Source organism: Cricetulus griseus, chromosome 2 (genome assembly GCF_003668045.3).
Source record: "Cricetulus griseus strain 17A/GY chromosome 2, alternate assembly CriGri-PICRH-1.0, whole genome shotgun sequence".
NCBI lineage: Eukaryota > Metazoa > Chordata > Mammalia > Rodentia > Cricetidae > Cricetulus > Cricetulus griseus.
In genome coordinates, this window is record NC_048595.1 from 129648961 (window position 1) to 129663837 (window position 14877).

The 14877-nt window shown below is 39.1% G+C and overlaps 1 long non-coding RNA gene across 1 annotated transcript; it reads left to right on the plus strand.

The window, feature by feature from the left end:
• Positions 1–2869: 2869 nt before the first annotated feature.
• LOC103161023 lies at positions 2870–14632 on the plus strand. The gene is made up of 4 exons (XR_003482934.2): positions 2870–2921; positions 11355–11413; positions 12562–12720; positions 14504–14632. It is a non-coding gene; the product is annotated as an uncharacterized LOC103161023 (long non-coding RNA).
• Positions 14633–14877: the final 245 nt, after the last annotated feature.

The following is a 14877-nucleotide window of genomic DNA, read 5'->3' on the forward strand; positions in this document are numbered from 1 at the left end:
ACCTAAGAGATGAAGGCAGAAAGTTCAGGAATTCAAGGTCACCTTCAGCTACATAATAAGTTGAGGCCAACCTGGCTACATTCGACCCTATTCAAAAAACAAAAACAAAAAAAGGGGTTGGGGAGAGATATAACCAAAATGAAGGGTTATGAAAAAGCCTTATGGAAAGCCTTACTACTTTGTAAGGTACTTTAAAAATATAATTTAAAAGAAAACAAAACAGAATTTGAATAGAGCTATCTTGAATGAGTAGCTAATGCAGCTCCCAGAAGCTATAGGTTAGTTACTGAACAAAAGTCCCTGTGATGGCCATGGGGCACCTTCATATGAGTTGTTGGCCAGGAAACCCCAAAGTCCCCTAAAATAATTCAGCTGGTTGCCCAGCTGAATTAGAAAATAAGAGCCTATTTGTGGAAGACATAATATATTTTGATTATAAGATGTAGAGAAATCAAGCTAGAACTGAGCAAGTAGCGCCATCCCTCCTGGCTAGCTTCCACAGAGCATTTGCATGCACACACACTTTTCTTCTATAATATTACCTTCTTCTGTAAATCTGACTTACTCGCCTGAGGGACACATTCCTACTGTGATCAACCTCATGTTGGCACAAGAACTTGGTGCCAATGTGGAAGGTCAGATCTGCAAGTATGTGGATGTATGAACTTAAATCCCGTAAGTATCTGGTTCAAGTTAGGAGGCATGTTTTATGAAAGAAACTGCAACTTGCTTTTTGTCACATTAAGTTTTCCCATATGGTGCTTCGATTTTGTGTCTCTGTAGACAGCCATGTCTCTAGGACCTGGGAGTCAGGTTTGAACATGTGATCACAAGGGGTGCACAAAGATGGCATAACACATTAATTGGATACTGTAATGTTTAATTCACCATGTTTTCATTTTCTGCAGAGAAAAGTTGAGCAATGGAGCTAAGAGCATTGGTGACTAGGATCTGGTTTCTTCGTGATTCAGCTCTACTGGAAACACAGTGTGTTATCTAAAGTCACAACTACAAAAGAAAGAAACCACTCATCTACAAACATCTGGGAATCCAGGGCTGCAGAAAGTCATGATGGCCAGAGTTAAGCAAAGGATGTGTCACCGACCATCATCACTATCTCCAGGCTCCTGTCCACAAAGTCACTGATTTAGACTAGCATGTGATGATTTGAATGATAATGGCCCACATGGATAGAACTGCTTGGGAGAAGATTAAGAGGCATGGTCTTGTTGGAGGAACTATGTTACAGGGAGCAGGCTTTGAGGTTACAAGGACTCATGCCATCTTCAGAATGCTTTTTGCTTCCTGTCTGGGGATCAGAATGTGCACTCCCACTTGCTGCTCCAGTGTTATACTTGTCTGCAGCCATGATGGTGAAGGAACTGTAAAGCTCAAAGAAACCCTTTCTTCCGTAAGTTGCCTTGCTCATGGTGTTTCATCGCGGCAGCAGAAGAGTATGCAGAGTGTGTGTCTAGAGTGGTGCTGTGGGAAGAGGAGGAGAACCCTCTGAAAATGCTCTTTGCCATTGGATCTATATTAACCATCATTTATCAACCCCTTTGGGAGACCAGACACTTCATCCCTGGATCTTTTAGCACCTCTGTGTCCCTATCTCTTGGGTGAATGATTTTAAATCTAAGAATCTAAAATCAAAGCCAGAGGAATGCTCTAGGGGAAATGACAGAAGGATATGTGAAGGCTGAGTAGTACAGAAATGCACAGTAGGGTTGCATTTGATCCAAAGCTGGGACCTCACAGCTCTAGGTGACATAGTGCTTGTGAGTTTACAGCTTATTTGTGGGTGCTCAAAAAAGAAGAAGAAATGAAAACTCACCAAAAACAATATTTTTGTGTAACTGATTTGTCGGTGCAATCTCTGCATACAGTACCCCTCCATACAGCTGCTAATTGCCCCACACTGAAGCTCTGAAGCCTGGGGAGATGGTTTTGGTCCCAGTAGCTCATAAAGTAAAACTGTGAAAATATTCCCGCTGACTATGCAGCAGGGACTCTGAAAACTAATTAGCTGTAATAGTGCTGTCCAGACAAACCATATACTCCAGTTAGAAAGCACACTTCTGACACATACATGCCCTGAGCAATGGAGGTGTGATTATGCTTAAGCTCTGGAGATAGATTTCTGTGTCTTTCCAGGGATTTAATGTCATCTTCCTGATTTGATATACATCTTTGATAAATGATATGAATCCCATGTGTCAGTTATTTGCCCTCCTTTCTGACTAAACTGTTTTGCCTTAGGGATAGAAGAGGCCACAACATGAGTCATGGCCCTGGCTCCACTGCAGTTTGCAGCTTAGGCAATTATATTCCATTCCTAATAAGAACTTCATGCTTACAATTGCAAGCAGTGCACTTCCAGAATGCACTGTTACTTACCTTTCATACTAATCCTATGAGATTGGTGTCATCCCTATTTCAGACCTGAGCTTTCTCCAGTGCCTGCAATGGAAAGCATTGGTAGTAGAGAAACATAACTCTAAACACCCTAAAGAACCTGACTTTCCATGAAGAGAATAATACAGATAAGAAATGAGATGCATCCAAGGAGCCTACAAGTGCTTAGATATAATACCAGGAGGCAGAGAAGTTAATAGAGAACTCTTGAAAGTGAGAAAAATTGTAGTAAGAGTCAAATAACCAGATAAAGGCAGCCAGGCAAAGATCTGGCAAGGTGCATTCCCAGTAAACCAACAAATATAATACCTAAAACAGTAGTGAGCAGAGCAGTACATGGTAGGGGAAGCTGTAGCCACGCCTTCTTAGGGGCTGGCTACAGATGTGCCTGACCATGCTTGTGAGGGCGTGGTCAGAGTGACGTAGTGGGACTGGGTTTGCGCTTTCGGTTTCTCTTTGCTTCTTGCTGTACAGACCACTACCACACCAGCTGGCTAGGTTGCTCTGTAAGTAAGGCTTTTCCCTATTAAATACCCTTATATTTCTACCTGACTCCGTATTGGTAATTCCCCACTATAGTACATTGCAGGCTATCATGGAGACTGTCTATATGAGGAGAGGAAAAAAAGGAAATAGAATATAATAGTACATTTAAAAGGCAGACTGGACCCTGACTACCCTCTAGCAAGGAGACAGACTTAACCCAATTGCAATAAAAAGTTATCAGATGAATGATATAGAAATAATGAAACAGCATTTTAGAGCTCAATAGATCAAACTAGACTGCCTGCATTCAAATCCTATTCCTGCAATTACTAGGGATGTATCCTTAACAAGTTCCTCATCTTCTCTGTCCCTCAGTTTCCTCATTTATGGAATAGAAGCAAATATAATAGCCATCTCAATGGGTGTAAATGGAAAACTACAAGCAAGCTCAGGAAAGGGTCTGGTAGATAATACCAGGTATCCAATAACAAGTGTTAGTTATCATTACAAGTTTGTAGAAGTCTTTCCAACAGTATTGTGAGACTGGACTGCGATGGGCAATAGTGGAGGCAGAGTAGGGGTATGTTTCTGTATCTAAGTGATAAATGGTGGAGGCATAGTCTGGAGCTAAAGCAGTAGAAACACTGAGTGGTTGGAATCAGAATCTATTCAGTATGCTTTGCCAACAGGACTTACACAGAAAAAGTGTGGTGTGAGAAAGAGTCAATTTTGACTCTCATATTACAACTATTTTTCCCAAGAACAGCATGGACAGTGGTGGTCTGACTCTTTGCTATATACCAGGACCAGGACACCAGTGCTTTAATGCTTTAGTGTCTTGCTAAATATCCAAAAGATGTAAATAATTCATGCCTAAGCTCTGGGAGAGAAAGCTCTACCTATAGGGCGGGTAAGCTGTGGGATTAGATGGAAACAACAGAATACTAATGGGAAAGAAGAGAGCCAAAGAGTATAAACTGAGAATCTCGTTTTAATGCCATGATCACAGTGGAAAATTAATCAGGTAAGACAGAAGGAAATTGAGATTAAATATCCCAGAAACCTATGAAAGAAACAATATCAAAACAGAGCACTTGTGTCAAATATATCAGAAATACAAAACAAAAATGTGACCACTGACTTTGGCTACATACAGATATTTGGTGACCTCCATAGTTAGAAACAGATTATGAAAGTGGGATAGGTACTGATGTAAATCTAGAGTTAGAATACATGAAGGAAATTCTGACTACACCTGAGAAAATCTTGATCTATGAGATTAAGAAATTAAAATTTACGAGAGGAAGTGGCTTGCTTAAGGAAGTAATAGGCAAAGACTATATATGAAGATGTCTGGTTTTCATGAACAAATGATGCAGCGCTACAATACTCAAGAAAGGAGAATACAGGTTGTCATGGAATGCTAGGAGCACTGACTATTTTGATCCTATTTCACTCGTATAGTGTAATTTGGGTATTAGTTTGAAAGCATCATTTTGTCATGAGAAAATGCAGGGAAGCATTTCAAAGGAAGAAACAGCTAGCCATTTAACAGTGTATATTGCATAAGTGCCTGGGATGAAGAGAATGGAAATGAGCTGTGATGGGAAATTGTGCAGAGCTGTGAAATGCAAGAGGAAACTTGAGAAGAGCAGCTGATACAGCCACAGAAGTCTAGAGAGTCTTCCCCAGTTGCTCAAAGCAGAAAACACATTCCATGCCTTAAAAAATTCAGGTTAGGAAACACTTACAAAAAAGAACAAAGACAATGTGTTCAAACTTCCTTTTATTTGAAATAGGAAGTGATGTTTCCAGTGAGCTTAATTTTGGTTCTAGTGAGCTCTCCTTTTAACCACCAGTCACACATAATTATAATCAATGTGTGCTTATATTTCACTTTTGGAAAAAGGAAGCTATTTTGTTCTTAGTTCTTTAAAGGGGTTTAATGAGATACCCTTATAATTAATTTTAAAATTATCTTTATTTCCAACTCTATCTTTAAACACACTTACAAAATAGATACTCTTATAACCAGGTTGTTTTTGAAAGGTAAAGTATTACATAAGTTGGAAAATTTTTATAGTTTAACTAAAGTAAAAAAAATAGCATTGGAGACTATGATATAAATTGTAACTCTAATAATTTGCTTGGAAGTTATTTCCAAGAAAACCCATAAAGATATTTAATCTCAATTATGATTCAAGAAAGCGTCCCTTTAAGTTCCTCCTCTCAGAATTAAGAAGTATATGTGAGTACGAAAGGAAGATGAAAAGATGCAGCAGTTTATGACACCCTGACCAGCTGATGACACGGAGAAGAGTGTGTGGCTTGACTAGGCAGCAATTCTATCTATAACTCCCAAGTGTCAAAGAAATGGTAATGGAGTGGAATATGGAACTGTGGGCCCAACTGAATCTGGTTTTCCATCTGCCTCTTGCAATTTGTTGGGTTTTCTTCTGTGACACTTTCATTTTCCAACTGTATAATAACATGGTAGACATCTTACCAGGTTGCTACTAGACACAAGATCTTGAAGAAAAATTAGTAGATCTGGCAGTTATGAAATAAACAACTAAATTCAAAACATTACCTAGGGTTGGAGAGACAGCTAAGTATGTACAGTCCTAGTATTGCAAGCATAAGGACCTGAGTTTGAACCCCAAAACCCATATTTTAAAAAAAGCCAGATACAGAGGCCTTTACGTGACATCCCAGCACTAGAGAGGCAGAGTGAGACAGATTCCTGGAGCTTACTAGCTAGCCAGCCTAGCTTATTAGGTGATCCATAGTGACAGACATTATCTAAAAGCAAATTGATAATGACAAGGCTTGGGGAATCCTAAAAAAAGAGAAAGCGGAAAAAGTGTGAGAGGAGATGATAGAGTGGAGTGTTACACAATGCTGTCTTCCAGACATGAAATGGCTCTCACACCCATGAACTCACAACATTTGTCCTTATCTGCTCAAGCTAACCAAAATCCCAGCATAGAAGGAATAGATGACAACCAGGCCACCCCCGTTACTAAGGAACTATTGGTAATTAATAGTTGCTGTGGAAGGGAAAATCATTCATTTGTCTTTCAGGATGTGGCCACTGATAGGTTTCCCATGCTCCATAGGCTGTCCTCACACCCATGCACATATGGACAGCATTAATTGGACTTAGTGATTCATCAAAAAATATAGGTATGAAATTAGGAGGGGCATGTTAGGGACATATGGGTGGAGTTGAAGAAAGGAGATGGGAGTGGATGTGAAAATATTTCATTATATACGTGTATGACATTTTCAAAAATAAAACTTATGAATAGAAAAAATTTAAAGGTGAAAGACAACTACAGTTGTCCACTGATCTACATACCACCCCCAACACACACACACACACACACACACACACACACACACACACACAACCTGCACATGTTACAATAAATCTTTCGGCTAAAAGCCGCTGAGCCCCACCGCTGCATGTTCACCCTACGCCAGCTGCCCACCTGAATTAGGGCCCCAATTAATCAGAGAGAGACTTGTATTAGGTACAATGCTGCTTGGCCAATGGCTAGGACTTCTCATCTGTTATCTCAGTCTTAATTATCATAAATCTATATATTTTATAAGACTTATCTTATCAGACACCTTCCATTGGCGTCCTTCCTTGCCAGTGGATCACATTGTGCCGCTGGAGGAAGAGTGGAGAGGAAAAGGGGCATTTCCTGTTTCTCCTTGCTTAAATATGAGTCTCCTTGCTATGTCACTTCCTGCCTGGATCACCACTTCTCTACTACACTTCCCAGAATCCTCTTTGACTCCTAGTCCCAGCTAACTTGCTGCCTTATTGGCCAAACAGAACTTTATTCAACAATCAATAAGATAAACATACACAGAAGTACTTCCTCCATCACACACATATATCCATACACTCAGAAACAGGATGTTTTTAACTCATTTTACCCAGTTAAGGAGCAACTTGGGGAATAGAGAATTTATTTGGCTTACAATTCCAGGTTGTAGTTTACCATTGTGGGAAGTCATATGGAACTTGAAGCAACCAGACACATTGCATCCACAGCCAAGAGCAGGGAGAAACACACTCATGCATGCCTATCGTTCTCAGTCCATTCTCTATATACATATACAATCCAGGACCATTCCCCTGGAGCCCACAGTGGGCTGAGGCCTCCCACATCAATTAATAGTCGAGGCAATCCTCCTTAGACATGCCCACAGGCCAACCTCTTCTAAACTGTTCTTCACTGAGACATCCCTTCAGGTGATTGTAGGCTGTATCAAGATGTCAATTGGCCATCACAGCTTCATGCCTTCTCAACTTCACATACACATCATTTTAAGCCCTAACCTGTCATTTTACTTAAAGACCCATGCTTACCCTCATAATATAAAACACAATTCAACTTTAAATGTACTCAAAGGCTCTAAAACTCCCAACACTTTAAGTATCTTAAATCTCTTAACTGTGAGCTCCTGTAAAATAGAAGTCATTTTTGCAAGAGGCAAACACTCTCATTTCAAAAATGAAAGAATTGGAGCATAGTATGGAGTGACCACACCAGAAAACCAAAATCCAAAATGGAAAAACCTGACTCCTGTAGCTCTGTGTCCTGTATCTAGGGCTACTGAAGTATTTCTGGGAACTAAAGGATTTGGATGCCCCAGGCCTCCAACTCTGCCACCTGAAGCATACAGCTTCTCTCATAGGTTTATGTACCCTCCACTCAACACTTGCAGCTTTCCCTGGGGGCTGCCACATGGTACTGGAATTCCCAAAAGTTTTGAGTACTCATTGCAACTAAGACTTTACCTTCCCAGCTTCACAAAATCACACTTCAGGGCCACTTTTCAAGAACTCTGAATGATACTGCCATGCAGTACCTGGCTTAAGTGATCTCTATGACTGCTCAGTCATATATTGTTGCCCTCCAAGCCAGTCCAATATGACATTGCCTATTTCTGCTGCTCGCTCAAAATGTAGCCTGACCCCTTTGGAGCACAGTTATATCAGTGACTGTATGCTGACCCAGAGAATACTCTTTCCTGTTGCTCTATTACAATACAGAGCACCTCTCTACAGTGGCCCTGATTTCTCTGTCAATTAGACTTGCTTTTTTCAGCACCAGCCTGACTCTGTCAAGCTAAAAGGTCCTCTACCAAAGTCCACTTTCTTGTAAATACACTTCACCCAATTTCTTAGGACAAGGGCAGAACAAAGACATATTCTTGGCCAAAACATCATGTGAATAGTTCCTAACCCAGTTCCTCATAAAGTCTTTCTTCCCCTTGACACCTAATGATAAAGGCCTCACTGGCCCACAGTTCTTTCAGTCTTCCAAACTCCCACTATAATGTAAAGATAAAATCCCATAATTCAATGGCTTCTTCTCTCCAGTGTGTATCAAATGCTTGCATGTTCTTCCAGAAAATAACTCCAGAGGCTCAGAAAGGCACATAGTCAGCTTATCACCGTAGAGCCCCACTTCTTTAGTAACAATTTCTGTCCCTCATTTTATTTTTGCTTCTCTGATAAAATATCCTGACTAAAAACTAAACAACCAACAATAACAAAAATAAATAACTTAGAAGAGAAGGCTTTGCTTGTCTTATAATTCAAAATTGTACCTATAATGATAGTCTGACACGTAGAACTTCAAGCCAAATAAACTTTTTCTGCCCCAAGCTGCTTTCTGTGAGGAAATTTTTTAATTACTTCCTTGAGAACTTTTAAAATTATAAATATTTTGATCATAATCTTCCCTAATTCAAGTTCTTCCAGATCCTCTCCCCATTCCTGCTTACTCAACTTTTTCTTTCTCAGAAGCAAACAAAACCCAATACAACATAACACCCAAAAATCAAGAAAACAAAATAAAACCATGGGGGAAAAATCAAAACAAGAAAATAAGAAATAAAAATGAAACAAAAATCTATAACCATATAAAGACACACACACACCAAAAAATTAAAAAATAAAACCTGTAGCATCAGTTCAATATTTGTCACCTACATCTGAACATGAGGCCTGTTCTGGAGTGGTTGATATACCCAGTGTTACTCTATCAGAGAAAACGGATTTTCCCCCTCTCCCAAAAGGTATAAGTTTAGTTGTTAGTTGTTAACTGTTGCACCTAAAATGATGTGGATGTGAGGCCCGGTGTAACCTCCTAAGCCTGGCTAGAGTTTGGGGAACTCTCTCCAGCCTGTAACCTCCATGTGGGAGTTACTCCTCAAGGCCTGATGTAAGCCTTCCCCTGCCTAGCTACCTTCCAGCTTGGTAGAATATTATTGGTCCTTACTCCTCACACCACCTTATCCCATCCTAAGATTCCCATTCCCCTACCTCAGCCCTATATAAGTTCCTGCCTGTTGGAATAAATTGAGATCCTGCTTGGACAAGTCTCCAAACTCAGTGTGTATTTTCTCCTCGGTAAACTAGTAGGAGGAAGGGTCTGAGTCATCAGCACTCACTATCCCACTCAGCCCTGGGAAGAGACGGGCTTGGACTGGCCCTTCCCCAGCTCTACCTGCTGGAGAACCCTTCATTCTAGTGGCTAGGTTTCTAGTCATTCATCCATTCATTTTAAAAATAAAATACAATGAGATAAAGCAAAACTATCACTTTGGAGTTGGACAAGACAAATCAACAGAAGTAAAAGAGCCCAAAAGAAAACATACATACAGAGAGAGAGAGAGAGAGAGAGAGAGAGAGAGAGAGAGAGAGAGAGAGACCCACTCATTTACACAACACACTCAGGATTTCCATACAACACTAAACTGGAAGTCATAATACAAATGTAGAGGAACTCCTGCATACCTGTGCAAGTCCTGTGCATGCTGCCTCAGTCTCTGTGACTTCATATGAGCTTTGACCATGTTGATTTAGATGGCCTTGTTTTCTCTGTGTCTTCCTTCTACTCTGACTTTTAAACTCTTCCATGGGATTGCCTAAGCCCAAAGGGGAAAGATTTGATGGAGACATCCATTTAGGGCTGTTCCAAGGTCTCTCACTCTCTGCATAATGTCTGGCTGTGGGTCTCTATATTTTTCCCATCTGCTGCAGGAGGAAGTTTCTCTGATGATAGCTGAGCAAGGCATTGATCTATGAGTATAACAGAATGTCATTAGGAGTCATTTTATCATTTTTGTCTTTTCTTTATACCAATATTATTTGCTTTTCCCCTATGTCCCTGAGCTATCTAGTCTCAGGGTCTTGACCACCCCAAGCAGTATCAGATATGGGTTATAACTCATGGAGTCAGACTTAAGTCAAACCAGTTATTGGCTGGTTACTCCTGCATGCTTTGTGCCACCATTACCCTAACATATCTTGCAGGCACTACACCACTGTAGGTAAAGGGTTTGTGGCTAGCTTGGTGCTTATGTTACTCTTTTGATAAGAGTACAAAGAACCTTTCTGTATCAAAGACACTGGAACAAAGAAATAAAGTCTATTTGTAGGCACCAGCTCAACATCTGCATGTTCAATATAGGTGTTGTCCTCAGCAATGGGGTCTTGCTATCAGTTTGTAGAGAGCAGCCTGTCGTCTTGGCAATAGCATAGGTTGACTGTGAACTACACTCTATCCCCCAGTATCCTTATGTTTCCCAATCTTTGCTACAATTAAATAAGGCCAAATAACTTAAATCTAGTAGAATAAGAGGAAAAACCCTTTGTCCCTGGCCAATGGGAAACTTCTCTGGGAGGTGCCTTCATGTTCCTCACATTGCATTCCACAGGCAAGAATGGTGACACCTAGAACATACTATGCTAAAGAGGGTATTCTTGCATTTACCTCCAGCACCAAATTATTTGGAAAAGCAGAATCCCCTCGATGACTTGACACCTTACTTTTTCTGTTTTATGGGGGTAGAAAATAAACTTTAACTGAATTTGAGCCATGACATCTTAACTTAGCATACTCTAGTCTGTGTAAGTAGCTCTTACTGGTTGTCTCCTTTCTCTGAAGAGTTATTGCTTATGGGACATCTTTGAATGGTATTGCACCATAAGTAATCAATCAATGTCTAGGAGGTAACTTTTCAATAAAGATGCTGATTTTCATGTTTGGTATGAATTCCAGTGATTTTTGTCTCAGTGACACTAAAATGATCAAGCCCTAAGAAAGCAGTTTAATCCTCACTTATATACCATGAAGTTCCATCAGCCAGTAACCCTTGTGCTGTCCTATACATATCAGTATAAGGGACTACAAGCTGTGTATACAAAGGTCAGTGATAAACATTCAGAACTTGGGGGAAATAAACATACAGATGCTTACAGGCCATTTTCTTTTACTTAAAACTTTTCAGTGGCAACTGATTTTAGAAATTAAATAGCTTCAATGTAGAATTTGACATTTCCAAACTTGAACTGTATTGTCAAAGTGATTTTCATAAATAGTAATGCCTTCAACAAACATTTCATTTTTGTTGATTTTCAGAGAATGGTTTAAGTATAAATCCACTGGATGCAAGAGCCTTGGCTGGGACGGTAACTGTGGTCTGTATTTGCATTTCCTTCTATAACACTCATACAGCACAGACAATTAACAATATTATTTTAATTCCCAGCTTGGTAAAAATCTGCACCTCATTGTCAATACATGTATAAGGGCACACACCTATAAGTGATTTCTTTAAATCCTTTTTTCAGTTATAACTTAGATTGAAATTTCTGCGTTTTTAATAGAGTAGTTGCTTATTTTGCTTTAACATAAATCGTGTAGCCCGTATTGAAGTACACAAGTAACTAGCTCTCAAATATCAGAACACCTTTGAAATTTAAACTCTCATACCTTTATTTATGTTTTGATTGGCTTCAAACTTGGATTTTGCAGTATCCACTTTGGGCTCAGACTTGGCCTTTGACTGTGGTATTTCATTGTTTCCTCTCCCTAATAGGAATAAGGCTTTGTGGCTAGTTTTCTTAAGAAAATGTTTCTGGCCAGCCATGTATTAGCTCTGTGAGAGCAGTGTGGAATACAATCCTTCACTCTTTCCTGAACTTTGATGAAATATGTAACACTATTTTAGTTTTAGAGATAAGGAAACTGAAAATTGGAGAAGCTAAGGATTGGCCCATAGTCACCTAGAAAAAATAAGTATTGGAAGAGAAAACAAATAGTCAACAAAATTGACTAAGCTATATTGTCCTCTCCATGTACTGCATTCTTCATACTGCCCATGGAACATTTCCAAACACAATGGCTCCATAGTAATTAATGTCTCTGCCTCGCATAAGCCCACTGCTAACCCATGTAGAAACTCAGGCCTCCAAAGAGACAGACAAGAATGGCATAGGGTTTTACTTTTATTCTTCCATCCTTGTCTTGTCACCCCTAGCAACAGAACATTTTCATTATTCTGTGGCATTGTGGGACTGTTCACCAGAATTACCCCACTTTGGAATACCTATTGTATCCCAGTTTGTTTTCAGTTTGATTTAGATGTTTAGATTGGTTAGTTGGTTTTACATTAGTTTTTGTTTTATATTGGTTTTATTAAGTGACATTGTGCCTTAAGCAGTATTTAGCCACTTTATCTTTCTCCTAAATACCTGATTTTAATTTTAATGTAATAAATTTATCTAAATTCTACACTCTTGGATGAGATTTAATATGTGTTATTGGGTTGGCTTTCATTTCTCAGGAGGACATATGAGAAAGTTACTACTACTATGCAAACTTTATAAACTAAGAAATGGAAGCATAAGGAAAAAGAAGTAACTGTACCATGTTTACAGTTTTCTGAATGGTGCAGTATACAAACAGCCTGTGGAAGCCACCAGAGTGGCTCATCTGTTCTTAGGTAAGCCAAAGTTCCTGGGTAAATGAAAGGAAGATCAAAGCTCTCAGGGAACAGGCTTTCTCTCACATTGAAAGGATTACATTCAGTTAGATGCTTAGGTGAGCAGGCAGTCTGTGAAAACGTGTTGGTGTAAGTGTACTCAGAAGAGAGCCCAGTTTCACTCCTTTGGCAAGTATTCACTGAGCAGTTAACCCAGAGCTTTCGGGGCTGTGGAATGGGTGATATACCATTACTTAAGCCTCACTTTCCCTAAACAATAGGGCAAACAGGGTAAGACTGAAGCTACTGGAGTCAAGCCAGGTTGGTTTTAAGCCCTCAGTTCTCTACCTACTTAATTAGGGACCTTGCATGCCTCATTTTAATAAACATGAGATGGTCAAGAAGACTGACTAAAATAATGCAGCTAGCATGAAAATTGCTGCAGAATCCGCTGTAATTAGAAGTCAATTAATGAAGCACTTTTTTTCAAGTATTGCTAACACAGAGACTAACAACTAAAATTAAATCTTTATTTTACTTGCAATATTCTTTGGATTTGAAATGTATGCAAACAATCATTTACGTGTCTGTCAATCTGCCCCTATCTCTCACTACCTCCACAAGATGCTGCACCTGCAAGGGAACTGCAGCCTGTGAGTCTGTAGCTCCAAGTCATAGCTGTTTGTTCTGTATACATGGAAGATATTCATATTCATGCCATAGAAACTTGTTCTTCTCAAGTAACAAAGGTCCAAAATCACATAATCAAGTTTAGGAAATTAAAAAAAATAAAATTTAAAAGCATTTTTATGATCTAATAAGGAAGAAAATGCTCCTACAATCCCTTCCATAAATTTGGAGTCACATTTTAAGTTTACTGTGGCTTTACTGAGAACCTCAGCATTTAATTATGCTCTAAGCCACCCACTAGTTTTGTTTTTAAAAAAATCATTCTGGTTGCGATAGCACATAGAAATATCTTCAACTCCAAAATATATGATGAAGTAAGGACATGGTATAACACTATGATAAGATTTCAAGAAGGTATTGCCAATGTTCAAGTAAGTAGGACATTTTATATACACAGAAAACATATTTACTGAATAGTCACTCATAAATGATTGAGACAAATCCTGTAGATGATTTTTAAAAGCTATAATGAAGTCAAATGCCTTTATGATCTAATGGAAAAATATGTGCCATGCACCATTGTTCCATCCACCATTGTGCATGATCAGGTGCCAGTTGGAATACTTTGCAAACATTCTTGACAAAATTAGACATGTCAAGGTTATCGATGAAGGAAGAATCTCTTTGTGGGAGCCCAGTTTACCTTCTGTCTGATCTTTCTAATGACCTCTGCATAGCCTTGCTGACAATATTGGAAAGGAGAAGCTTCTGAGCTAGACATTTAAATGAGGTAGAGCCTTCATAAAGACAAGTTCAACCAGAAGGAAAAGCCTGTATCCCTATATGGTCTATGCTTACTCTGAGATGAGGTAGAAATTAAACCAGACTAAAAAGACTGTAAAAACTAAAAGGGGTAGTTTATTGTTCAGTTATCTAATCTGTAAGTCATCAGGAATATTTTCCAATAATAATACTCCAATAAGTAGTGACCTCTTTAACTAGATCCCTTATGGCTTCCAAAACCAGATTTCTTTTCTCACTCAAAAGGCCAATTAGACACTTCCATGTCAAAATACCTAAGAAATACAGGAATTACTTTTCCTACCTAAGACTCAGGCTTCTTGAATTCTAGTTTTCTATCCTCCCCAACTGATTGACTTACTATTTTTTTCAGTGAGGATGGGTTCCACATCTGGTCTGTGTCTCTACTGTTACTGTTACTGTGGTCATACTGTTACCATTATCAATAATGCTCATAGCTACCACCAAAGCCGGTTGCTCTGGTAAGTCCTTTGTATTAAGTCTTTCATCCTAATTTCAATCCTATAGACATTGCAATGTTTAGGTAACTTACTAAAACCAGGAACTATGACAACTGAAATTTCTCCTGTCTTACTCCATATCTAAGGATCCTAGCCATTATGTAATGAATTGAATCCAATTATATCAATCACTCTTCATTCAAGAGACACAGATATACAAGTTGGCTTAGATATGGGTATTTTTAACACATCACAACTATAAGGCAATAACAGTGCTGTATATATA